Source organism: Pollicipes pollicipes, unplaced genomic scaffold (assembly GCF_011947565.3).
Source record: "Pollicipes pollicipes isolate AB1234 unplaced genomic scaffold, Ppol_2.1 Scaffold_5724;HRSCAF=6776_pilon_pilon_pilon, whole genome shotgun sequence".
Lineage (NCBI taxonomy): Eukaryota > Metazoa > Arthropoda > Thecostraca > Pollicipedomorpha > Pollicipedidae > Pollicipes > Pollicipes pollicipes.
In genome coordinates, this window is record NW_023596746.1 from 9066081 (window position 1) to 9092852 (window position 26772).

At 46.6% G+C, this 26772-nt stretch overlaps 1 pseudogene; it reads left to right on the forward strand.

The window, feature by feature from the left end:
• Nucleotides 1-26772, forward strand: part of LOC119102461 (zwei Ig domain protein zig-8-like) — an 85061-nt pseudogene that overhangs the window by 2142 nt on the left and 56147 nt on the right.

The window sequence follows — 26772 nt, forward strand, 5'->3', positions numbered from 1 at the left end:
ATTTGTTTAGCGCTGTTGATGGTCCCGCACGACGTGACGCGAAAACTGGGCAGACCTTTGACAACCATGTACGTGGTACAGTCATGTTTGTGGCACAAATGTCGGGCCAATTTCACATTTGGTACGCCTCCACCATGGATGAACATGCATTTGCAGGACGACTCAGACGTAAGCCCCAAGCAGCCGAGAGTGGCGGCACCGCCTGCGACCCAGCTCCGCCCCTCGCTGTTGCGGCGGCGACGGCGGCGGGCGGACAAGAACGCCGCGCCCGTGACGGCCGTGAGCGTCTCGTCTTTTTGCTAGCCGTCGGCTCGCTGTTTGGAGGCAGATGCGGACCGGACGAGTTAGCAGCCGACTGCCAGTTGACATTAGCGTCAGGTGACGCGGACAAATGACGGCGCACGCCAGCCTCTCCTCGACGCGCTGGCGGCCGTCGCTCCGCCCGGTGCGCGGCACCAGCTGCCTGTCGTCCGCTCGCCGACGCTCGCCGGCGTCAGCGCCCGGCGCGCGGCACCAGCTGTGTCCAGTGACCGACGGACGGCGGCGTCAGCGCCCGGTGCGTGGCACCGGCTGTCGTCCAGTGACCGACGGACGGCGGCGTCAGCGCCCGGCGCGCGGCACCAGCTGTTGTCCAGTGACCGACGGACGGCGGCGTCAGCGCCCGGCGCGCGGCACCAGCTGTTGTCCAGTGACCGACGGTCGGCGGCGTCAGCGCCCGGCGCGCGGCACCAGCTGTTGTCCAGTGACCGACGGACGGCGGCGTCAGCGCCCGGCGCGCGGCACCAGCTGCCGTCCAGTGACCGACGGTCGGCGGCGTCAGCGCCCGGCGCGCGGCACCAGCTGTCGTCCAGTGACCGACGGTCGGCGGCGTCAGCGCCCGGCCCACCCGTGTCGTGCTGTACCGGCCCAGCTCTTATTGCGGCAGAATGGGGATTTCACGATGTCCACAGGTCATCATGTCCAATGCAGTAATAGGGGTTCTTCATTAAGTCCACAGGTCTTGATGTCCACAGCTCACAATGTATACAGCTCAAAATGTCCACAGGTCATAACGTCCACGGTTCAAAATTCCCACAGTTCGTAATGCGCGCAAGCTAGTTCTGCCTGCACCCGCCAGGGTAAGAAATTTCGTACGCATGGGAGATAGGCGTCCGCCAAAGTCATTTCCTCTAAATTGATACAGTCCAGCACTATTGTTGCAAAGTGAATCTTTCGCGGCTTCCCGAAGTCCGATTCTGTATAAACCCGACTGGAACGAGGCCGCCTCTGAATAATAGGCCTAAACACACCGATTGAAATGAAATCGACTTTGCATATGATAGCCGAAAACCAACCCAGCAGGAATAAACTCGACCCTGCATAAAACTGGTCACCGTGTTCCTGGCTATACTGGGACAGTCACGTAGCAAATTTATTATTGAGGACGTCAAAATAACCGGAGAAAAATGTCTATAGATAGCTTGGCGCTCATCCAGCCAACCTCAGCGGTTGGAACGCGCCGTAAAATAGGCTTTCCAGAACATATAATTGCTGTGACTCATTGGCTATACCATCGTGTTATGCATCCGACTCAGCACCACGAACTGTGAAAATAATATGTTTCACAGGTCGCTTCACGCTCCTGCCCCCTGCTTGACCCTGCACTGGTTTCGTCGGCTTGGCGGTTCCAGGCGCCGTATTCTCAAACATAACAGCGAGGCAGTGTCCTAGCGGACGCAGGTGGAAATATGTCGTGGACATTATAAGCGGTGGACATTATTAAGAACTGTGGACATTGTAAGCTGTGAACATTCTGAACTGTGGACATTAAGGACCGTGGATATGGTAAGCCGTGGACATTATGAACTGTGGACATTATCAACCGTAACCTGATGAACTGTGGGCATTATAAGACGGGCCGGCAGCAGTAGTTACGGTGACAGCAGCACTTCGCCCGGCACGCGCAATTTCGCCAGCTTGTGAGGCGCGAGAGAAGTAGGTGCTATATCTCACCTGCGTAAATAGACAAGACTGGTCTCATGTGTCAGCGAACTGTGGCCTTCACATACCAGGTGCAATACACCACAGCGGGGCGGGAACAGCCAGCCATGTAACGTGGCGTGGGCGGCGGATTTACTTTTGCACATCGCAGCTCGCCAGCTGCCTTAGAAACGCATAGTAGCTAGAACTTACGTTGAAATTATTTAGATGATAGATGAAGAGACATCTATAAGCTTATTTGAAAGAAACGAGGCGCAATTGCACTTTGGGAAGCGTCGCACTCGGCTCTTCATTTCAGGCTTTTCTGACATTGCATGCATGCGTTCGCCTGCAATGTTGCGTGTCCGGAAGCAATGAAGCTACTTAAGCGCTCCACGTGATGGAATATTAAGAACGAGTGCGGAGAAGGTGGTGACCTAGCGAGTGCGGTTGGCAGGAACCCCAGGTTCTTTCGAAACATTGGTATTACAACAATTGAGCAAGCTGTTCATTGCAGCTGCAAGGACTACTGCATGTGCATACAGCGGTACTATTGCAATGCGATTACAGTGCACGTTTCTTAAAACAATTGCGTTACATGGAGACAAGCGAGTCACAAATAAGATCCGCTCCACCCGACTCCTGACAAAATTCGCCGTCATCGATTCTGGCGACTTAATTTATCATCTTATCGTTGTTCATCGTATCATTGTGTATCGTATCATCGTATCGTTATGTATCATCGTTCGTTGCCATGGCGGTCCCCAAATTCTTTGGTAGAACAGAAGCAGACAATTGTTCCCAGCTATCGTATTGCCCGCGTATTTCAGAACTCGTATGTCAAATATCAGAACTCGCATCGAGATGTGAGTCAGTGTCGCACACCGCCGCCCATATATCGACTCACCCTGGCCGCCGGGCATCAACGTCTTGCAGCTCCACTCCTCCTCTCACGAGCTCGACTACGGTTGTCTATCCTCCGCTGCTGTCCTGTGACATTCGACGGCGGCCGACCTTGCTTCCCCGAAAGAGGGTCTCTCCCTGAGCGCCGTCGGACGTCAACGTATGTCCGCACACGCGCTCGGAGCGATCGAGGTCCCGCCACCGACCTGCTGATAGCTGACCTGCTGACAGCTGACCTGCCGCCACCGCTGACCTGGTGTCTGTCTGTGCCTGCCGGTAGACCCGGTCCGTTTGGACGTGACCCGCCGGTGGCACCGCACGCCGGCCGGCCCTGGTTCCAGCGCGACGCCACCCGGAACGTGGACGGCGCTTCTCGGCCGCAGTGCCTACCTCAGCTGCCGCGTCTGCGCCCATCGGCAACCGCACCCTCTCGTGGGTGCGCCTGCGGGACGTGCACCTGCTCACCGTGGGCGAGAGCACGTACACGAGCGACGAGCGCTTCCGAGCGCGCCACTCGCCGCGCTCGCACGACTGGACCCTGCAGGTCAAGTTCGTGCAGCACCGCGATGCCGGCATGTACGCCTGCCAGATCAGCACCTCGCCGCCCGCCTCCTACCCCGTCCACCTGACCGTCATAGGTGAGTGACGAGCAGCCATGCTTGCGGACACATGTCGCCACGGCCGTCTCGAGAGAGTTAGTGACCTGACGGCCGGGAGGCCTCGTGAAGTTCGTTGTCATGGCAACCGAAGGGTGGGAAATCGGCTGGAGAACGCTAAGCTCTTAATTGGTTTTTGTTTCATGTACGGTTTCACACCATCACACGTTGAAATTGATTATCTTCTGGTCTGTCAGTGGTGGTGTGGTCTCTTACATAAGATGTACACCGCGGTCGATGCGCCAGTCCTGGACACCCGTGGACACCGTGCGCACTTCTAGCTAGCCGTCCAAGAGGCTGTTTTTCAGTCCTGTTAGCAGCTGTTATTCACGCACGCATAATGTGGGTGCGATGTTAAGAGAAATTCGCACTGCAGACGGCTGCCAGCCTGGTGCGTTATAAATACTAAATATCGTCAAGGAAAGGAAAGAGGATCACTGCCCAAAACACCCCGACCGTGTAAAACGGACACAAACATTTCCATCGCATCGTGACGTCTGCCAGAGTAACGGGCACCCTCTGCACTGTCCCACATTTAGCTGCCGACGAGCATTGTTCCACCAGGTTTTTATTAGCTTAGGTTGTCCTCGTGTTTATTCTAATTCGTTAACACTTGTGCATGGTTGTGCGTTTGGGGTGCGCCTTGTGCATTGGCATGTGGTCATGCATGAGTGCGTGCTGTGGGTGCGGGCGTGTGCGTGTGTGTGTGCGCACGCGTGGGTGTCTGTATGAGAAGGCTTAACAGGCCGTAACAAACTGGAAAATGCAAGAGTATTTAACACGCGCTCGGGCGGCCCACTAAATACGACGCGCTTGGGTGGGAAGGAGAATGGAACCCCGAAGCATTGAAATCATGACATATACAAAATATCAAGAAGCCATCCTGCGAACCAATTTTCCAGCTACAATTTTTATTCGGTCTTCATCACGGCACCAGACCTTAGCCATGGGCAACAACACTGGTTATAATTTTAAGCTGAATGGATAGGTTCACAAAGAAAACATCTCAATGCTGTGTGGCTGCTTCCAAGCATTCTTTGTATCAGCATGAAATATTTCTCAAGAATAGAATTTCCTTTCATCCATGGCCATGGTTCTTCAATTGTCTACAGCTATATAAACTTAGGCGGCAATCCGTCACATATTTTGGAAGTCATTTTGAAAATGTCGTTGAGCTGCTCTTCAGCGAGGGGTTTGGACCATCGACAGAAGCTGTAAACAGGTGCGCTGTAGTATCATTGTTGCCATTGCTTTTGGCGGCTGATCCGAGGTCCAATAAGGCCTTGGAAAAGGTGAAGGTGGTCAGGTTCATCCTTCAATGGAGGACCAATGATTAGCTGATGAAAATCCAGGATTGACTTTTGAGCCTTCCGGAAATAATCTTCTCACATGCATAAGATGTCCTTTCATATGCATAACATGTTCACATCTCACCTCACTGGCCAATGGTGAACTGAAACGCACATGTTATATGAGGCGTGGAGGAATCATTCAATGAAACGATAGTATATAGGGTGGAGCATTCAGCTGCCAGGGACCACCGGCATATATGTTTGTTTTGAAAAAATAAATAGATAGCAAATTGTATTCCTATCGAATATTTGCTCCAATGGAAGCTGGTCCTGTGCCGGGTCCAATGCCGGGAAAATACAGACAAACATGTCACCCCCCCCCCCCCCCTGCGGGGTGAAGGTTGCGCCGCAGAGAGGTAGGTGACACCCGTCACCTATCACTCGTGACAACGTTGGGGAGACACCATGTACACATCGTCCGTTCCGTAGCTCAGTTGGTTACAGCGCCTGCCTCCCGATCCACCCACCCGTGGCGGCGTGGACTGGAGTCGCTTAAGCGCTCGGTTTTTGTCCTTGACTGAGATGGTCTGCGGCCGGTGGCAACGTCCCCGCTAAAGGTCAAGTGACGTCAGGGAGCAGGACAAGCCGTGCCGAGCATTGAGACGTATTGAACTTTTTATCAAATTATTCCATCGATGTGGAACTTTACGATCGGATAGTAGGGGTCAGGGCAACACCACAGATGACGCTTGCCGTGAGCCCTGAACCCAAAAATCCATGTATTCAGAACTTTCAGATTGCTTCGCCTGTTTGTTAACTATAGTTCAGTAAATGTGCGTTTCATTACGTTTAAGCCCCAGCCAACGCGCGTCATTTTCCATTGATGAAACAACCATGATAACCTTGTTCCTCGCAGGCAAAACAGGAGAATAGAGAGGTAGATGTGATATTTCGGCTGCGTGCCTTTATCGAAGAGAATATCAGGAGTAGATTCGAAATTGTCTACTGATCCCACCCGATTTTTATTTCTTTTTTGAAAAAAGGAGCGGCAGTTTTCACAGGTCTCCGACATTTAGAGGATTAAACAAGGAGCCACTTCTATTCATTTCTATGATACATTAAACAGCTAAGAACTAGGATTCGCAAAAAACGCGGTTACATGCAGACTCCACAGGTTCCACTTCTTTGACAAAACACACGCAGGTTGAGATCCAAACAGGTACGGACCCTTTACCCCTTTAAAAGCTCGAAGTCATCCACAGAGCACAGGGCCATCCAGGCAGGAAAATATGTGAACCATTCTTACAAGAAGTCGATGAACAGACATTAACGAACAGGGCTCATCATGGTCGATTATAAGGATGTGATTAGTGCCTTGATGTGTGATGCGTGCCAGTTTAACATCGTTTTCATGTATGATGCCTGACGCGTGATGCCTGTTTTATTGTAATCATTGGCCTGTAAAAGTGACACAAGTGATGTGCGGTGCCTGTTTAGTTGAAAACTGTAAACCGCAGTAAATACGTAAACCTAAATACTGGAAACCACTGTAAAATCCCTGTAAAAAATTGTTGTTCGCTGTTTAAAAAAAAACAGAAAAATTGAGAAGCATCGGCAGGCAATTTTGAATTTGCTAATGAAAATCGTTTCGATGAAGGCATGTAACCGAAGTATCACACTTATCTCTCTATTCCCCCGTTTATTCTACGAGGAATAAGGCTGTCAATACTGTCCCATCTATATGCATAATGTTCCTTGCAAATGTACCTGACAACGTGGCTCTTGCTTGGCTCAGAATCAAGATCTGGCATATTTTGACAGGCTCTGAAGGAGCAAAAAGGGGCTCAGACCTCAGTCAAGATCCACGTAACAGACAATATCACAAGAACTATTATTGTCGAATCAGGGCGTGGGAACTATACTATTTTACATGCAAATGAGAGAATGTTCAAAATGCCGTGGAAATATGGTTCAACATGCATTGCAAATGTTCAAATGCCGCAATCAATATGTCTGGTGCGACAACTCCAACCACAACACACACGTATCATGAAAGGTTTTGATATCATTTCATTATAAAGATTCGTACAGTTTCTTACATCGTGGTGACGCATTCAATACAACCACCTGTCTGCCGCGCTTGGAATCGTCATTGCACAAGGAACTGGTTGAAAATATTGATTGTGGCATTTGAACATTTGTAATGCATGTAGAATGAAAGGAAACAGTACAAAAAATCATGTCAAAATAATTCAAAAACCTTCCACCCCACATTTGTGTTGTGTTTTAATCATCATTGCACTAGAAATAAATGTACCAAAGATTTGACTCTTCCACCTTCACCTGAACGGCTACAGTCCATTTCTTCTTAACTTTTATGTATCGACTGATGGCTCAACACTCACAAAGTAAAAAACAAGTTAAAGTGTAATCTGCAAGCTAGTCTGCAAGCTGTCCATCATGCAACAACACGAAACAAAAACCACTTGGTGGCTCTGAAATCATCCACATTTTTATTTTTGCATGACATAACTGAAAGCAGGGATATCAATAATGTTTTGTCCATGAGTGTTTCCCCATCCAAAGACATTATTAAGGCATTTAGCATCATAACAAACAACGTGACGTACCGCTGTATGCTGAAGAAAACATATATATCAACAACTAAAGTGGTAAAAAGAATTCCAGGAGTTGATTCCACCTCTTACATTACCTGATGACTTCAACTTTCGGTCTTAATCGAATCACCCATTGACGTATTATTGTGGGGTGAATTTTTCCACAGGGAGCTGCGTTCAGATACAAATGTCAGAAAAAATTCACAAATCGGACAAAACGGAAGCTGTAATGCAGGACATGTCGAAATATTATAATAATTGCAGTGATGGTAGAACGTATTATATTAAATGCCCTGTGGTCGTAGCCGTCAATTGCATATTTTTCAGATATGGGTGGACGAACTCTATGCCACCACTTTTTTCAGTTTCGACAACTGTTCGCACTTGATACACCAGGTTCCGCGGCCTGTATTGACAGGTCATTAAAGCTGGGGCAAGGAAAGGTTCACAGTTCCCTTGTATCGTATTCAGCATAGACTTTGATCGTGATATTTGAGATCTGGTTGGTATTAACTAGGAAAGGTTGGGTACACCACACCATTACAATAACACCTAAGTGCAGTGTGTAGCTGTATTCACTTTGACTACCCAACTGTTGCTCAATGAAATCAGGCCGGAGTTTTACTAAGGTTTCGGCCGGCATTCTTGCATTTCTAGTGAGATGTTTGCTTAAGGCTGTTCAGTGTGTGCAAACTGATTTTCTGATGTGTTTTGTTTGTCATGGGTTCTCTGGCACTCGCGCTCCTGCTGCAAATAGTAAATATATGATCTTTTCATGATTGGTTTTTGTTTGGCAGTACAATATGTTTTTTGGATGATTTTAAAACCTAAAGGGTAGCAAAACATATATTTTTGCCTGTTAAAATTATTGACCCGCTCAAGTCCGCCTATGGAATGGCAGGATCTGAATGACGTTATTATGACGTTATATATCCCCGGTTAACCCTGAAATGGATTGTACAAAATAGCCGCCTGCGCATCTTTGCGGGCCCGCAGGTTGGAAATTAAGCGGGTCCTAGGTCTTAAGAATGGCAGGGCTAAAAATTGCATGGAATGATCTTCAACATCGCTATTTTAGTTCAAAATATCATATAAATGCACTTCACCCCCGTGCCATGCTTGCTATCCACGGGCCCGCAAGAAGAAACGATTTTACCAGTTATTTTGATGCGGTGCTTCAACCTCGGCATGCTTTCGTTTTGTGCTTCACAAATGGATCCGCAAAACTGAGCTTTTTTGAGCGTTTCATTGTCGCAAAGCACTATCAACACACCCACGCGCTCCAGCCGCACAGGCACCAGCCCAATGCCCATCACTAGGCCTTTGTCTGACTTCTGAGTCGCCCACGTGAACAAGAGACACCACTCTCGCAGTACGCACTTACCTTCCCATCCCCTCCTGTCCCAATTATCCCGGCCCCGACAATCCATAGGGGGGGGGGGGGGCGCCGCAGCCGGCTGCGGCGCACCGCCGCGGCCCATTCTTCGTGCGGTACGTTCGCATGATTCGTCTGCGCATGAACCATGTCCTAGCAAGCGGATAACCACCGTATTGGAATCTGAGACCAATCAACGTCTTACCACACCCAAACTAGAAACAGGTCAACATAGCGTACGAATATTTTTTTCGTGTCCTTGCAAAAGCTCATAATGCCCTAAACCTTGTTTTTTGTAGGATGACGCTTTTAGGAATGATATATAAAAACTGTGGACAGTTTTCTGATCACTTGAACGCTTCACTTTGCCAAGTTATATTGCAATCGAGCCGAAAAAATCGCCACCGAATGTAGTCTTGCAACCACACAACAAGATATTGCCGAAGATTTTTTTTCTCCGAAACGGTGAGATTCAACTGTGAGATTTTAAAATGTCACTGGCGACTTCAGCGCTGATGAAAAACTATATATATATATATATATATATATATATATATATATATATATATATATATATATATGCGATGTATATACGATAACGATGGTTCGAACCGGGGGATCGAAATGCGTGTTATCACTGGTGGTGTGTGCCAGTGGCCTGTATTGGTATTGATGTGATGGGGAGTGTGCGTGCGAGTTTTGTTCTTCTGAGAAAGAACATTGTTTGGGTATTCTTCAGTCTACTGACTCCCAATAAAATGCGATATATTGATGCCTGCCATATTTATGCCTACTGATATTGATGCCGGCCTCTACCTTTATGTTTGTGTTTGAACATGACAAAGGAATGCTGGCAAACTGAGAGAAACGCTAGCACTTTTATTGCAGGGGTGTACAAAGGCAAGTATTGGTACTGGTGCTTCATTATGATTTGGCCAACATTGTGAACTTATTGAGATATTGTAGCATGTAATTAATCCATGATAATAATCTACCATAAAAGCTGGCGATCGCTACCTTACGTATGTCAAACAGTCCACGAAAGCTTTTCTTACGGCCAGCATCAATGCAAAAAAATCCACAAATAACCCACCCACCAATCCGCCCTCCCCCCCCCCCCCGACACAGCCCCCGCGACGAGAATAGCCGGTTAGTGTTAGCCTTCGTGTGTTTCGAAGTATTCTTAAGTCTGGCTGCCAGACGCTGCCAGGTTTTGCTGTCATCACAAGTCCATTTCATGACGCCATCAAACAATGACGTAATGAGGCCCATTTTTATAAACTTTGAAATTTTGCTACTTAACGTCGTTTTTGAACTTTGAAGGCTTACCAATAGTTACAGGGAAGCATTTCCCACGATATCTGATGCCTAACTCAACATCCTCAAATGTGGAAAATTCCCTTTAAGGGCCAATGCTATATATACATATATATATATATATATATATATATATATATATATATATATATATATATATATATATATACACGTTTATATATATATAGATAAATAAATCTACATATGTATATATATATATATATATATATATATATTTATATGTATATATAGCATTAGCCCTTAAAGGGAATTTTCCACATTTGAGGATGTTGAGTTAGGCATCAGATATCGTGGGAAATGCTTCCCTGTAACTATTGGTAAGCCTTCAAAGTTCAAAAACGACGTTAAGTAACAAAATTTCAAAGTTTATAAAAATGGGCCTCATTACGTCATTGTTTGATGGCGTCATGAAATGGACTTGTGATGACAGCAAAACCTGGCAGCGTCTGGCAGCCAGACTTAAAGAATATCTCGAAACACACGAAGGCTAACGCTAACCGACTATTCTCGTCGCGGGGGCTGTGTCGGGGGGGGGGGGGGGGGAGGGCGGATTGGTGGGTGGGTTATTTGTGGATTTTTTTGTATTGATGCTGGCCGTAAGAAAAGCTTTCGTGGACTGTTTGACATACGCAAGGTAGCGATCGCCAGCTCTTATGGTAGATTATTATCAAGGCACGATATGCGGTGCTGCTGCTGTTGCTGCTTTGCTGTTCATGATTTTGTCAATACTTTATTGTCGACCCATCGTTGCGCGCCGTGCCGTATCCCTGACATTGATATAATGTGTTGTGTACAGTAGTTGCTGTCCTTATTGTTTGTAACTGGGAGTGGGGTGTCGTCCAAATATAAATATATTTGTAACTTTGTTTTATTGTTTGTAACTGGAAATTTGGTGTCCTGCAAAAATTGATAAATTTGTAACGTTGCCATGCATTGATTGTCAAAGCAATGGTATTGCTATGGTGAAGATGGTAAGGTTGGGTTACAATGACTTTTTTTGCTAAGGATTGTTCATGCAATTCATAGTTAACCCTGATATAACCATTGTGGCACAACAACATTCTTGTCGTAGACAGCCCGTTGGCACTGTTAAATAATTTTTTTTACAAGTCGTTCATAACTTATAAGCTGCTATATTGTAGGCTTGACAAAGAGTGCTCAAACAATGTGGTACATTGTGTAGTGACACTGGTCAATAGCTTCATTTTGGCACTATCTCGGTGCTGTTCTGTGGCATGACATGATGAACAACAATACGTTTTTTTTTCGACTGCAATCCACGCCGCTCTCATAATAAATTTCAGCACGAACATATCCGTCAAGCACGCACTCTTGTATTGACTTCCCATCTGGCATATCACTGACCAAAAACACATGATACAATATACACTTTCAGCAAAGCGGACAGCCAATAAATGACATCACTTGCTCAGCCTCCTTTGGGAATCCAGAAAACGCAGGTAAGAAAGATGCAAACACATATTTCACTTTCATGGCCATGCAACATGCTGCAGCCATCAGGCTGCTTTATTAGAAATAGCAGGAAAATTTTATATGTGGTGAAATGACACTGCAAATATGCTGACCTTGCACATTGCTGAAGACATGGCAAGTACATGCAGTTATGGATGGATGGGCAAAATGCAAGGAAGTGATGAGGCTGGCAGTGCACACCAGCCTCATGATAAACATATTATTAAGTGATGTTCAAGACACCAACAGCAATACTTTTCCATCTTTCTCAGCACCCAGCATCCCACGCAAGTTGCAGTGACTATAACATTGATTACTCAGGAGCAATGCTCGCCTGCACACAATGGTTACGAAGGCAGTACAATGTACATCAGTAATAATAACGCTATATTTTCAGAATTCTTCAGGGAAAGACAATTTGGCAAAGCCACATAGTGTGAACCTATTCTGAGCATGTCCATTAATGAGCTGCACACACCATGCCCTACGGCCAAAATGAATTGCTGGTATAATGACATGCAATGGATTAATTACATGCTGCAATATCTCAATAGGTTTACAATGTTGGCCAAATCATAATGAAGCACCAGTACCAATACTTGCCTTTGTACACCCCTGCAATAAAAGTGCTAGCGTTTCTCTCAGTTTGCCAGCACTCCTTTGTCATGTTCAAACACAAACATAAAGGTAGAGGCAGGCATCAATATCAGTAGGCATAAATATGGCAGGCATCAATACATCGCATTTTATTGGGAGTCAGTAGACTGAAGAATACCCAAACAATGTTCTTTCTCGGAAGAACAAAACTCGCACGCACACTCCCCATCACATCAATACCAATACAAGCCACTGGCACACACCACCAGTGATCACACGCATTTCGATCCCCCGGTTCGAACCATCTTCCGCGGACTACACCACATGACAGCATCATCGCCTTTGTGAATGTATCAGCGGCCATGCTGTTTTGACCATAAACAAAAAACAGCCTGTGATATCACGAGGATCTAATGACGTTTCTACGGCGTCATTAATCAGAAGGCGATTTTGAAGTTGGCTGTAAATAAGCCTTTTCTTACTTTGCAGGCGTATAACTCAGGAACCAGAGCGTTTTGGGTCTTAAAAGGGCATGTCCGTGAATAGCATCAGGATGTCCTCAAGATGGCTATTTCAGTTTAAAACGCCACACAAATCTGGAACATTCCCTTTAACCAACGTTGCTACCCACTTGGATCTGAATCAGAATGCGTAGAACAATATTAGCCCAGCATAATTTGAGGCATTTATCAGCCAAGACCGCCCGCGCGCAATCGGACGCTGACGGTGTTTGGAAACATTTCCCGATACGTCGGCACCAGCTTTGGCGTTACAGTACAGTTACTTTGGCTCCAGGCGAAATCAGCACAAAAAGCTACATATAGGTGAGAAGCAAATGATTCTGAAACAATCAAAAGTACAAGACTGAAACTTTTTGTCTAAGACACCCTCCAACACCAAACGGTATATCCATAAGGTTGTGCATCGCTTAAAGGGGAATGTTTCACATTTGAAGATACCGAAGCAAGCATCTGATATGATCGTATAACTATCGGTATACTTTTTAAATGGAAAGAACCGCTCTAGACAGCGCAATTCTCCGTTGAGTAAATATGCTCCCCAATACGTCATGGTCTGATAACGTCATCGTACTCTGCATAATATTGATAGATAGCGAATTAAATGCCGTCACACCTGGAAATCGCGCACATTGACGCCTCGACAAATATGTTATAATTGGCCTTGATCGCCGCGTGGCGTATGGAATGGCAGAATTTGAATGACGATATTACGACATCATGAATGCCAAGGTCACTGTGAAATACTGTCCCCGATATACCTTTACCAATTTGTCGCAGGTGCATAACTAGGAAACTAGGGAGGATTAAGTCTTAAGAAGGGCAGGATTGTGAACGGCATCGACAAGTCTTCAAGATGACTATTTCAGTCTAAACCACCATATAAATGTGGTGCACTCCCTTTAAAGGGGTGTTAAAGGAGTGGAGTGCGAACGTTGTGCGTGGAACATGCCCTTTTGAAGGGAGTGTTCTGTAGTTCTAGTGGTTTTGAACTGAAATAGCCACCTTGACGACTTTTCGGTGCTGTTCACAACAATGCTTTTCTCAAGATCTAAGTCCCTATAGTTTCTGAGTTAAGTGTCCGCGAAAATGTGGAGAGTATTTCAAAGCCACTTTGGTATTCATGACGTCATGATAACCTTACTCATATCCTGCCATTCCATAAACCATGCAGCGATCAAGGACAGTAAAGAACATAGTTGTCGACGCCTTCATATCTATTGTTTGTGAGCACGGTTTCCAGACATAATGGCCGTCAACTGGCTATCAATCAATGTTGTGCAGGGTACCATACCGTGATCAAACAATGACGCATTAAGGAGCATATTTCCTAAATGGAAAATACTGTTGTCTAGAGCAATCTTCTCCACTTAGTATTTCAATAGTTATAAGCGAGCCTGTTACACTAAATCTGATGCTTTAATATGTTGAAATGTGAAATATTCCCTTTAATGCTGGTTTTCTAGCGTTATGAAAGCATCGCAATCTAGTGTCTTGATAATCCCTATCATATATTTTCCCGAAGACCGACAGGCTCCATTCGTTTATGCGAGGTATCGTCTGCCTAGTGACAAGGACGTCTGATATCATTTCACTGGTGGCGCACAGCACAAAGCGTCTTACTGATGCACTGGAGGTCGGCAATTTTCAGCGAAAGAGCACTGAACGTCGAGGCGAATATCGTTCGCATGACTGAACTGCTGAAACATATCGATTGGGAGCCACCAGGCGACTGCGGCCGTCAAGCAGGGCGTACGGCTGCCAGGCAGGGAGTAGGGCTGTCAAGCAGGGAGCACGGTTGTCAAGCAGGGAGTACGGCTGTCAAGCAGGGCGCACGGCCGTCAAGCAGGAAGTGCGGCTGTCAAGCAGGACGTACGGCTGCCAAGCAGGGCGCACGGCTGTCAAGCAGGGAGTGCGGCTGTCAAGCAGAGAGTGCGGCTGTCAAACAGAGAGCACGACTGTCAAGCGGGGAGTGCGGCTGGCAAGCAGGGATTCCCAGGGAGTGCTTCTTTGCATGCAGATTTATTTAATGATGCCTGCTTGCAAATGTGTCATTTTTTTCTGGCAAATGTTAACCCCATCCACTCTGTAAACCCTACCGTACTTGAAGAAAGGCCTCCATTCAGCTCGCATTTTTTGGCATTATGAGCTGGAAGCTTTTCTGTTGATACTTGAACCTTGAACCTTCAAAAAACCGGGTTGCAGGTTGAAAGACGTCGAAATGTTAACGAACGATTATATTAACGGCGCTCAACATTTCGCGCTTTGTTTATCCTTACTAGCTAGGATAGTTCTGGTCGATGGTGAATGTAGTGAATCTTATTTAGAAACTGTCAGTCAGCATACTGCTGAGGAAGTGCACAGCTCGAAATATTGAGTGTCATCAGTGCAATCGTTGTTGCACTAGGACGTCGTTTAACCAGTGTTGGTACATTGAGAGTCGTAACTAAACATAGGAACTTTCAACTCATGACAACACCGCTCTGTACTCGGCGCACGTTTTACGCGGCGCGCACAGTGGGTGAGTCTAGTGCCCCCGAAGCCGGGGGTCAGAGCCGCGCTCGGGGACGGGGCGGCCCGCGGTGTGCGGTGGCAGGCCACGCAGTCTGTCGCTGGGGCCCTGACACCGGTCTGCAGCAGCCGTGTCCGTCATCCGGGCGGTGTCCACTGTCCCGCCTATGCAGGTCGGCCATCGTCGGGGCGGGCAGCTGGCGGAGACGATAGGCCGGCCGGCGCCGGCTGTCGCGGGTCGATCTGGCTCGTCAGGCTCGACGGCCGCCCACCCGTCTCGGCGCAGTACCCCCAAGCGTCCATCAGGCGTCGGGCGACGCTGGCATGCAGTCATTGGCGCCGCACTCAACTGCACAACTGCGCCTAGTGGAAGACGGTTACGAGATGTCAGAGTTCAAAGGTGTAACTCGTCAAAAACTTGGTCAAAATAAAGAACAAATCAAAATTTTGAGGTCGGTTCCGTCACGGTGGTAAACAAAAAGCACCATTTCGACAACAGCATCAGCTCACCTGACACTCCACATACACTGACAAGTCGCGCTAACGCCAACATTCTAGTTGCCGTTAGTTTGATGAATGTGAGAGTGTCTAGCATTTCCGATGTTTCAAAAAGTCACACCTGGAAATATTTAGATCAATAATGTTGGCAGCTACGGAAAGTCCACTTTAGGCTCCCAACGATGATAATTTAATATAAATATTGCTATAATCCATGGTATCCATGGCCGTATGCGCTACGCGGGTGCGAACGCGGCTCTTTCAGGGGAAGAACTGCACTTACCAACGGGACGGAAACAATCAGTACGTGTGACAAGTAATGGCGCATGCGGACAAACTAAAACCACACGAAAAATCATGCTTCCATAGCCTGCCAACCATACCAAGCACCGCACAGGCCGTTGCTTTAGTGCAATGTTTCTGCACCTCAACGGTGGTAAATCCAGTGAGCTGGAATCGGTTTTGAATTAGGGTGGGAGCAAAAAATTTCATCGCAAAAAGACCTTGCCATTATTGTTGTCACTTGCTATGATTTTATGCACCATAGATTATTATTGTCACTTGCTATGCATTTAACTAACTTAACTTAACTTAGAGTAACCTATATGTTGAACATCATCTCAACTCACCTATCTGTTGACAGCAGCACTTGTGATAAAAACATAATAAAGCTCATTTTTGGCTGGTTTAAACTTGCGTTTTATGCAGTTTATTTGTGTATGCTTGTTGACATCGGACAAAGTTGACAACACACCAATAAAAACATGACATCTACTACGGTTTGTTTATTTATATTAAATGGCGAAAAATTGTGAAAAACTGCCCCATATTTGATCGACATTCAAGTTTATAACTGGATATGGCCGATCTTTTCGAGGCTAGGGTACTGAGGCCGAGATGTAAGTGTATGTGTGGGGGGGGGGGGGCACAGCCCCCTCTGAACTTAATAGACTAACCACGCGCCGGACCTCATGGCCTTTGCTTTCTCGCGCATTGCCACTGACCGGGCCTGTAAGCCACGACAGATTTTTGACGAGACCTCGTCGGAGCAGAGGCAGCGCCTAACTTTTCCTTTGGGAAGCATCACTAAAAACCTTGGGCAAAAATTGTTGAGTTAGACTTTTGATGGCATCGCGCTATATTCTGATATGACGAATTGGTCAGATCACAGAAAAAAACAGATCTGATGGTAAATCATATTTTTGGGGTAAGTGCAGGTACAACGCATGCCCTAAATCACATTATTAAGGCCCTATTTGGGCAGGATTTTGTCCGCCGCAAACACCTTGCCACGTTTGCCATGGTTTACAAGCTGGTTCCCGAATCTCATCTAATCCTTCCCCAGCTGTTCTAGCAATGAACGTTCGTAACAGATCATCCCACTCAATTAACATCAGCGTCCGCAGTCCCGTGCGAATCAGTAAAACACCGCCGAAACTGGCTTTACGAAATAACTATAGAGGCGCCGTTATCAGGACCCCACTACACACGCACATCGCGCATAGGGAAACGCATGCACAGCATTGTATTCTGCTCGCCGCACCTGCGCACCTTCATCACAGGTAAAACAAAGTGAAGACTGGTGTTTTTTTTTTTAGATGCGCATCATACAAATCGACAGAAAGTCAGCGGACTTGGTTACGTGCAGAAAATCGAAGTCATTGCTCAAGGAATCAGCATTACGCGTCTTCGTACCAGTTCTAATATTTCACAATGCGCATAGAGCTAAGGCTCTACACTCTCTCTTTGGGTTTACTATTTAGAATTGTACGCAAGTATTGTACCCCGCAGCTACATCAAAACCCTAATCTGTGAAACACTAAATGCGCTTTTGACCTGATTGCAACTCACATCTCCGCTTATTAATCTTAAGAAAGAATAGATCTGAGATTCAAATGAGTGGTCATGAAACGTTAGTTCGATGCCGTTACCCAAGAATAGGTAACCAGTCCCTCCATCCCAGCGACGCAATAAACCGTACGTTAACACCAGAAACCATAACATCAAGTCGCGGCACCCACAGCTAGGAAAAGGGGACAAACATAAGGAAGCAGGCGAAGAGGGGTGCGGACCGGCATGATTTGTGTTACGAAATAGGCAAGGACAAATCATGCATGAGAAGGCTTTAAGTAGTCATAGCCAAAGTCAGCTCCTAACAGCCCGTTAGAGCCACCCAATAAGCCTATTAACACTCATTTACAGTGTTAGTGGGGGTTGTTAAGTCACACAACCTGGAGGGGCAATTAACTGGTCATCCTCGTGCTGGGTTCTGCGCTGGATGCCCAGGGAGTCCACCCAGCTAAGCGGAGCTTGTTGCTAGGAGTACTCCTGGAGCCCGCGCCATGAATTTGGATACAAGTGCACAAATCTAAATTTAACAGAATGTGGTTACGGAGCATGAAGGGGGTTCATCACGAAGTGAGTTACATACGTGTGGGCAATAATTGCAATATCTTCAAATTTGTTGGTTACCTCGATATGTTTTCACGAAACGCCTGCGGCTGATGTTCTTAACGATGGTTTTTTATGCAGAAATATCAATTATTCTTGGAAAATATTAAACCATACTATCGTTCCACAGCTTAGGACCAAGGCGAAATGTTGTAAGTGGTCTATAATCACGATTAGAGAAAGGGGCGTCTAAATGTTTTACTCGACTCATATCCATTTTATTTGGTTCAAAGATGTTACACATTGAATCAAAGGATACATGAGGCGGTGAAGTTAGAAATTTGTGCATCATAATCAACATATGGGATTTAGCTATATTCGCTAAGTTCAAAATTTTCCACCATTTAAAGATTGGCTCAGAGCGTGGTGGAGGGTACACGTTTTCGATCAGACGCACTTTGCCCCTCTTTACAAAATAACTAACCATTGTGGTTGAAAAGAATAATTTACACTCGAGATCAGCAAGTGTAATTCAAATAAGGAAGAATTTAATGTCATAGAGTGGACGTGACGTTTTATCAATGAAGTACGTAATCCTGCTTATTATTCCAATATTTATACTTAATATGCTCGCAACAAAATTAATGTGACGCGTAATTTAAGATATCTATACATGAGCACATCAAAACACCTGTTTTCATCTTTTCTTTAATAGGTAAGTTGTTAATTTGCACATTTAGTTGCTAATGCGAAGAAAGGATAGTATAATGTTGTGTAAATGTTTTTGATACGTTGAGTGAGAGAGAAAATTAGCACCAAACCACGAAGTCATTGGGAGCAAAAGTACATTGACATTGTTCCGAAAATTCACAACACTTCTATTTTTGAAAATAATCCCGGTATCATGAGCATAAGAGAGGCAAATTATGTTATTGCTTAATTTAGGCAAGTCATTTGTGTACATTATGAACAGAATTGGCCCAAAAATTGAGCCTTGAGAACACCCATCGTTGCGTTTTTTAATGATGATAAATAATTCCTTATTTTGACACCTTGAGTTCTGCCAGACAAATAATACGAAAGGATTTCATGAGATTTTCGTCAAATACCATAGTTAGTAAGTTTACGTAGGCGGTTTATGTCAACAGTTTAAATGTTCTTGTTCAAATCTAAGTACAAACCTAGCCCATATTCTCCGTTTTCAAAATCATTAGTGATAGTTTCCTGGAAAAGAAGAATTGGCACGCAGCTTCTTTTGTTCTGAAATCCAAGCTGATTGTAATGTATTAGGTGATTTTGGTTTAGATGAAGGACGAGTCTATTATATATAAGTTTTTTCGAGAATTTTGGACATAAACAGCAAAATACTGATAGGTGTATGAATATTTTCAAACTTAGATTCCCCACTTTCAGAGATGGGCTTATTCACGGTTTGTTTAAAATGCCTGGAAACATCCCCGATAATAAATAGCTGTTGAAAAGATTAAGAATTGCTTTGAGTATTATCCTATAAGATAACTTGAATATTTTCGCATCCATATCGTCAACTCCAGTTCCGACGTTGTTTAATCCATTGTTAACAAGAATTAATCCCTCTTCACTAGTGGGGGGTACATCCAGTTCATTTTCTAAATTTGCGATGGGCTGGAGTGGGTTGAATGGTGATTTAGGAATTTTGTCCTTTAACTTTTGTCCAATCTCAGGGAAAAAATAATGAAATGATTTTGCGATATCCTGATCATCTGCGAGAATTTTGTCATTAGCCTCACTAATCCTAGTTAGATCTGCATTATTTTCCCTTTGAACTTATTAGAGAGCATAGTGTTTCTAATGTTTCCTTAAAGTCACCAGAACGTTTAATGAATTCATCCCCAGTGTTTCTTCTGGGTTAGATTCAGATATGAGATGATGTTTTCGAACCCCAGTTGTCACTGACAGCCAGTTGAATTTGTGACCCCCTCCCCTTGGCTGCTGCCGCCGTCCTCAATAAGCTTTTCCTGGAATTGGTGGCGCGCCAGCGCTGAGCGAGCGAGCGAGCGTTGTCGGCCGTGCGGCGGGTGTCCGCGCCGGGCCGCCTTGCGGGGGTAGCGCGCGTCGAGCGGCGGCAGGCCGGCTCCTAGCCCGATTGATCGCCTCTGGGTTCACGCCAGCGCGACGGCGACTGGTCACCTCGCCGGCCGTCCCCACGTGCGCCGTACGCCACCGTCGGCGACCACTCGTCACGTGACCCGTCCGGAATCAGCGAGTCTCCGGCCAGCGCCGGCGGCACGCGTCCGCGAGCGGGCGCGCGGCGCCGCCCTCCCAGTGCGCCCGCGGGAGTGATCGGCCGGGAATGACCGCCGCCGGCGGCCCTGTCACGCCCCCGCGGCAGCTGCCGGTACGTGTCGCGTCGCAGCGCCGGAGGCAGCTGCCGGGGCGGGCTGCTTCACACAGCGACACGCGCGTTATATCAGCTAATTGGTGCCAGGCATTGATCGCGGGCACGGCAGCCCGGGCTGCAACGCAGTGACCTCGCCGACTGAGGCAAACATCCGGCGAACGGGTGCCGAAAATGCCGCGCCGTGCGGTGAGGGGCTGGCTGGCCGAAAGTCATGCCGACAGAACCTGACGCCTGCTTCGCGGCGGCCAGGAGGCGGCCAAAGGCAGGTGGACGAATGTTGCCTGCCAGCTGGCTTCACGAAAACCAGGAAGGGAAATTGCTCAGAGAGGAGGCGCAATAGCACGGTATTGTAACAGTTTTCACGATTTTTCCTCCTGGCAGCGACATGATGTTCTACAAGTGTTTTAATACAGAGTTCCAGTTATCAGTTTACCAAAAAGACACATGACGTTTACGCGTAACGAGTTTGACCTTCGCCCTGATCCGGGACCGATGCGACCCCCCCCCCCCCCCCCTCTCTTGCCCCCTAACATTTTCTGAGCGAATCTCTCCGGGGCGTCGTGTAATCGCGTCCAAATTTCAGGTAGCCTGTGAAGCTTTCATGGCACATGGCACGCCAAAGCTGTCTCCGGCACGCCCGGTTTCCGAGAAGCGACAGTCTTACGAACCGGTGCTCGGCGATCCATGGCCGGCGTAAGCGCCGCGGCGTGTCGGCGCACCGGGCGGCAACCTACGCATCCGCCGATCGAGCGCGGCGGGCCGACACGGGCAAACTAACAGAGCCTACACGGAGCCCTAAATATATACTCAAAGCACACAAAACACGTCTCTGAAAGTGTCATGCTGCTATGTGGCATGATTTGTAGGTGTCGGCATGTAAAGCTGAAATAGTTGATTTGCAGTAAAATATTCTTTTGACAGTTTTCGAACCCCAATCATAATGGGGCTATCATTAACACATCATAGAACGTATCACCAATTGCATTGCTGTTGGGACAGTTTCACGGTTTTTTTCGCGAGGCTGCAGCTTTCTTAGCTTGGAAACTACAGGGGGCGCACTGCCTCCTTCCCTCTTAGCAGTCCGCTGCGTGAAAACGGGCGAATCGGGGTGAGGGCTACGACATAGCTGGGCTACGGTACTGTAGAAATATGGTTCGTAACTTACACCTCCAGGCATTTTTATGTGGCTGCAGTCTCTGAGGTGTCTCCTTTCGCGATACAATTGCGACGCGAACTTAGCCTGACCCTACTAAATCTGTCAGCTTGTGGAGTCCTTTGAGACGGCGCAAATTGTATGGTTGGATGATCAAAGTTTTAGTGACGTTCTTACGAGCCCTACAAGTGGTTGGGATGGGGTGTTCACTGGGGGGGGGGGGGAGGGGGCGATGCAGTCCCCCGCAGGGTTTTCTTAGCATATCTCTCTGGCAGTCGTGCAATTTTGTGCAAATTTTCAGTCTCCTCTGGGGCATCCATTGTGCGTGTTTTGACACCGCAAACATGTTCCTTGCCTTTCTAGTTTCCGGAGCAGCGGTGGTATTTCAAGAAGCACACCGCAAGGTGATCTATGGCCGGCGCGAGCGGTGTGTCACATTAGCGGAGTCATATATCATAAACGTATGCTCGAAACAGGTCAAAACTATGCATAAGTTAACTCGGAATTCAGCAATTAGCACGCTGGGGAAGGTGTCATGTTGCTACGAAACATGGCCCCACATATATAAGCATGCAAAACGTAAAGCCGAAAAGTTCGATTTTCGGGAAAATTTGATCTTTGCTCTGGCATGGTGGAATCAGTTGTTGACCTAGCAGCATGCAACTTATTACGAATCGCGAAATTTCGTTGAGAACAATTTCCTGTTCCTATCTGCAAGGTTGTACTTGTTTAGTTTAAAACGGTCGGTGGTCGCATTGCTCCCCCCCCCCCAACCTTCCCCCCCTCCCACCCCCAATCAGTCCGCTCGAACGAAAAATAGCGAATGAGGGCGAGGTTTAAAGGTGTAATCGCTGTATTTTCTGGTCGCTTTCTACGTCCCAGTGGCTGTCCTTTACAGCCCACTATTGCGAAGCCACATGCAATCTTCACACCGCTACAAGGTATTTGAGATACGCCAACAAACATTTGCACTGGGGTGATATTTCGCTGCTCCGGAACTATATTAGCAATTTCGGCACAGGCTCAGGCCAAAGCGCCGGGTGAGGAAATCCGGCTGCTGATGTACTGTAATCCCTGCCTTTTCCGTCCAAATCTTGCAAAAAGGCTGGTTGAACGAGTGCGACGCGCGTAACCACCTCGATACCGTATTTGTGCAGTTGATGACGCATAATTTCATGTACCAACACGCTTGTGAGTCTGTTACACATACATTACCAAGCGTCGCGGTGGCTGTATGTAGTATAAACACGTATGCGATCTTGAGTGCCTGCGGATGTACAACACACTATTTCTGACCACACAAAAAAAAAACATTGTATTGGTCACTTAGGCCCAGATAGAATTTCAAACCATTTTACCTGGATGGATTATGTATGAGACCAGAGTTGCCCTCAGCTGGCTTCAAGGTCAGTCTATTTTTATGTCTGGGATTCTGTGTTCCCACAGTCGTACGTAATAAGAGTGAGAAGCACATTGTGAAAGAAAACAACGAAGTGCTGCTCTTGTAGGTTACCGGTATACCAATTTTGAACAGTCACCCCGCCTGACCCGATCCTTATGGGGGAAAATAAATGGTCGGAATTGACACCCTGGTCTCAACGCTTCAGTTTTGTGCCCTCAATATCCGTTTCGACGTGTTACCGTATGTTTTAACTGCATCTATCAGAGCAAACGTTTGACTTTTCGTGACGTTTGGTGACCTCACATTTGACCCGTCAAGATTTTGGTCTGCATTTCTAACGATTTGACGAGACATTCACGATGGTATCTCCGTTTTATTTGCATGACGCCTGAAAGTGGGATATCCTAGATGAAAAGTCAACTTTCTCCGGCCGGGCGCGCTCGTCGCGCATACTTGGCCGAACGGAGGTCACCGCGCACGCAAAATACCACCAGGTCAATCAACTTCCTTCTCATACCGTACTGAGCACTGGTAGCATGTGCAGACTTTGATAACGGTGTTGGTGGTTTTTAGCAGCTTCGTCATGACCGCGGACGGCGCGGGCTGGGCGCCGTTGCCCCGGCCGCCGTCACCATTCGGCCGGAGCTCACGACGCTCGAGCTTAGATTGACGCCCTCGTTCCGGTGTTGAGCGCGAGGCTCAGCGCCCATTCTGCGGCTGGTGCTGCAGTCGTTACGGAGTTACCTGGGATCGAAGCAGCTGCCGCGCGAATACCGGCTGCACTGAGCCGAGCCCTGAGCGGCATTATGGCTTTGTAGCATGCCAGTCTTGGCAGAACGCCACGCGGTAGATCGCGTCACGCGATTTGACCGCTTCCCGTGGATGCAATGAATTGCGGGTTCAAAGTCTCATTGTGTGCATGCACATTTGGCTGAGCGAATTTTGTTTCGTTACCAGCGGTCTTAAAATCATCTAACTAATGGAGTAATTACCTGAGTTATCAAGTGAACGTACTGGCAAAGATATAATTGGCATTATTGGCCGTGAAATGCAGTAGTCTGGCGAGATGATGACTTGTACCATCACTTACTACCGAAAACGAATTGCTGGATGTTGTCAAAATAAGTGACTATTCGTGTGCTTGCAATCCACATTCAAACCCCTTTTGCGTCTGAAGTTGTTTCCATACGGCTGCTAGTTCATCGTACTTGATCTTTACTCTGGATGGGGTCCGTTTGTCAAAGTAGCGTTAAAAAATCTGGTTAGATAGCTATAGTGCCATTTTCGGCAAATTTGACGGCATCATTTTGGTGAAGGGGTCAAATTTGAGGGAATATTAGGTAAGTACTTGTTTTCTAACTTGCAAAACAATGTATTCACAAAAAGATCGCCTCCCCGAATTTTAAAGTCACTTTAGTTATTTGCTTAGCAAAAGTGGCACACTGAACTGCTCGGACTGAAGTTTCGCAATCACGTCATCGGCCCTTGACGACATTTTGACTATCGATGACCGTACCGATAACAGAGTGACAATTCTGGTTGAACTACGTCTGAATATGCGACTATTTTGAAAGGCGAAGGCTACTGGCCGCCTTAGTCCAGTGGTGTGTGATACTTTTTTGGCCCCAAGTTACACTTGAAGGTTAGTAAGTGATAGAGTTGGGTCTGAAAGTAGATTGAATAAATCGGCCTCTGCTTTCAGTGTAGACGTCATCATCAGTCCCGATCAAAGATGAGCGTAGGTCTACGGCATATGATGCCCCCTACCTTATTTCGCCTGCAGACGAAGAAAACGGGCATGATCACGATTTGCCAACGTCCAACCCAAAAGACGCATTCGCAACTGAAAAATGCAGCAATGAACCACGCTTTGGTCTCACACGGCCGAATTACGCGCATGTTTGTGCCATTTGCATTACGTCATAAGTACCTGTTTTTCCTAAAGCTTGCAAATTATCTGAATGCAAATCTGGATTCAAACTTTAGCGTCATTAATCTGCGTTGTTGGTGAGTGCGTGATTCATTCGAGTGTCACGTAAATGCGTCATTCATTCGCAATCATTATGTGAATTTTCGTAAAGCTTGGGGGCGTTCCTGCATCAATGCCCAAAATTGCATTTGGGCGGGTAGTAACTCATCATAAATGGGAGTGTGCCACATTTTGTGGGGTGCTGAACTGAGATAGCTATCTCGAAGATCATTCGGCGCATTTCACAGCCTGCCGTTTCCTTCTATTTTCTGAGCACACGCCCGCAAAGTTGTGCTGACATCCGTGCAGACTATTCAATGTTACCCAAGCATCCATAATGCGATAATGACGTCATCCAAATCTTGTCATTGCATTGGGCATGCGGCGATCAATTCCAAGAGAAATACAATTGTCGCGCCGCTCATATTTGGCGTTTGTGAGCGCTATTTCCTGATATAAGGGCGGTAAGCTTAATTTTAATCGATGTTGTGCACAGTATGACTGCACAATCAAACAATAACATATTAAGGAGCATGTTTACTACCTAGATAAACTATGTTATCTAGAGCAGTCTTTTCCACTTAAAAATACGCCAATATTTATGAGTGAGCTCATTAAATTATATCTGATGCCTGCTTCAATATCTTCAAATGTGCAGCATTCCCGTTAACTTAACTAATGATGGGTATCCATAGACAAGAACAGCAGCTCGTAACATATATATGGAAGGGTCATTGAAGATCTTAGCAATTATGAGCTTTTTGTGCGGGCTAAAATTTGGTAAAGTTTCGTTAAGTACCACCGTCTAGTTATCGTTAAGGGCAAAAAGTAGCTCACTGATGTCTGACATTTATTAACTGGCCTGACGTTTCGAAATCACATATTCCATTCTCAGAGAAACACACATAGCATACAAGAACGACGACATGTTTACAGAAGCACGCTTAGGTATAAACAAATGGCGTTTGATCGTCAAAATGTACAGTCTGAATCGGCTGGTTAATATTTTAGTGGTCCTTCGTGTTTCATGTCGTTCCATGAAGTTGGTGATGTCATGGTCTATGGCTTTGTTGGAGAAGTCATTATTTACGAAAACTTGTATGATGCGATTAAGTTATCTGTGTGTACGCCACTGTGTCCAATCAAAGCAGTGCAATCACCGCAATAACGAACTGATGCCTTCATATCTTTATGTGCACCAGACGGAGAACTAACGGCAAAAGATGGAATGGCAATGGGTTCCACCTTGGGACCACTCATTGACAACGCGTGTATGCCATGTAGAAAGCAAAATTCTCCAAAATGTCCACTGTCTCGCACTTTCCGCAGGATATGTCGACGGCATTTTTGCGAACGTCAGAAATGAGACACATCTGAACAAATAAAAACTGCAGTGGAGCAGGCTTCAGTTCTCCGGTTTGCATACCTACTTCGCGTCAACAACGGAAACCGTCCGTTTGTAGACACAACGTCACTACTGATCAACACAAATTTGTATTATTAATGTACCATTTGTATCATAAGTTACCATTAATTTACATCATTCGTTATCACCAAAAGCCATCAGATGCTGAACGGTGCTTCAGTGCCAACAGCGAGTGCCGAGAACGGTACAGTTATTACCGCCCAAGAACCCTCAAACACTGCCCCGACTGAACACGGCTACACAGTGAACTGCGGCGTATCAAACAAGTCCCTCGTAGATAGTGCCTACTCCAACAAAGTTGTCAACCATCAAT